The 1,711-nt window shown below is 43.3% G+C and overlaps 1 long non-coding RNA gene across 1 annotated transcript; it reads right to left on the minus strand.

Annotated features, from left to right (window-relative positions):
• Window positions 1-321: 321 nt before the first annotated feature.
• Window positions 322-1,469, minus strand: LOC120386379. Its single transcript, XR_005589694.1, has 2 exons — window positions 1,414-1,469; window positions 322-823 (listed from the first exon to the last, which is right to left on the minus strand). It is a non-coding gene; the product is annotated as an uncharacterized LOC120386379 (long non-coding RNA).
• Window positions 1,470-1,711: the final 242 nt, after the last annotated feature.

Raw genomic sequence — 1,711 nt, forward strand, 5'->3', positions numbered from 1 at the left:
CTGTATCAGGTGATCAACTGGTGTAAATCATGGTACTTCCATTGTCTTCCATGAACTGGGACTCCTACAGCACTTGCCTTCAATGTCCATGCCAGTGATGACTGCCAGTGTTAGTGAATATCCATATCCGACTGCCCATATCTAAGAACATAAGAACCAGTATCCTGTCTACCGACAGTGGCCAATGCCAGGTGCCCCAGAGGGAGTGAACCTAACAGGAAATGATCAAGTGATCTCTCTCCTGCCATCCAGCTCCACCCTCTGACAAACAGAGGCTAGGCACACCATTCCTTACCCTTATCTGATCGGCTTAGGGACAGCTGAAAGGTTAATCACTGTTATTGTTTATTATATTTTTTTTAACAAGAAGATTTTAGTTTTACTAATTTTTTGCATTTTTTTCAACATCTGTTCAGAGACCACTTGCCCACTGAAAGTTTGTCTGTTGGTCTCTGTGGTGACATGAAAAGAGGTCTGGAATTTGTCCTGTGTGCAGTCTAACCAGACATGATGATCATGCCATTGCTGTTTATGATCAGATGAAAACAGGTTTGTGAGTGCCTGCGTAAGAGTATGTGTTTGTATGCATATCAGGGTACATGTGCTGAGGATGTTTATAGAGAGAAATATCCTTGTTGGCATCTGGATAACCCAGGCATGTTCTTGTGCCTGCAATTTTCTCATCTTGAGGATCTATAGTTATCCCATTGTCTTCTTACAGATATAGTGGATGTGTGAGGATTCAGAACAAACTGCAGTCACCACCTTATTAAAGCCAATAACAGCGCAGGCATAGTCATGGAGATTCTTTTGTATATCAAATCTGTGCAGTGAGAAAGCGAATTGAAAATATGGCTTTAGCTCCAGCTATGTCCCAACTATATACCCATGAGCCTAGAAAAAGGGGACAGATGCTCAGAGGGGACAGTGACTCTGCTACTGATCACTTTTCTGTGGAGTGAAACTAGAGGCTGCTTCCCAGTGAGACTCTCCCAACCCACACTCCTCAACCTCCTTCCCACAAACACATCTGAAAGTTATTAGGGTCAAATAGTCTTCTTCCCTTCCACTTCTGTTGGCTATATTCTCCTGGCACTCTCCTCTGGGCTGTTCCAGCCAACACATCCAAGTTAGTTATATCCCCACTAATATCCCCTTCACACAAACACCTTTCTTCCCACATCTGTATGAATACAAATTACCCTCTTCTCATTTCCTCCCAAGTTCCTTTCCTCTTAGTGGGAGTCCTAGTCCTCATATGACACCAGCACTGATTCCACTAGTGAATACTGTTACCCATTCAGAGAAATCCCTGACAATTTTCTGTTCCTATTACTGGCCTTGGGGCTAGTCAGTCCCAGATGTCCAACAGAAATATTTACAGAGTTAGAAAACAATGAAGCTACACATCACTGTTCAGTTCTTCATTGCTGATCCACTTTCATCTGCCCTCAGGCTTTGAGTATGTCAGTCCAAGGAAATAATAACCAGCTCTTGTGTGGTTAGAGAGAAATTCCTGGAATAAAAGGTGTCGTGGAAAATTGACCACACCTTTGATTTTGGGTCAGACACAGCCTGAGGCACCTTTATTGGGGTACAATTATGCATAAAGGGAAGGTCAACGTAGCCCCACGCAAAGAAGGGGGGGGGTATCTGCCTTGCCTTTAACAGACTTTCACTAAGCTTATAAAGGCCAAAACCACAAAGCATA

The sequence above is a fragment of the Mauremys reevesii genome, linkage group 18 (assembly GCF_016161935.1).
Source record: "Mauremys reevesii isolate NIE-2019 linkage group 18, ASM1616193v1, whole genome shotgun sequence".
Lineage (NCBI taxonomy): Eukaryota > Metazoa > Chordata > Testudines > Geoemydidae > Mauremys > Mauremys reevesii.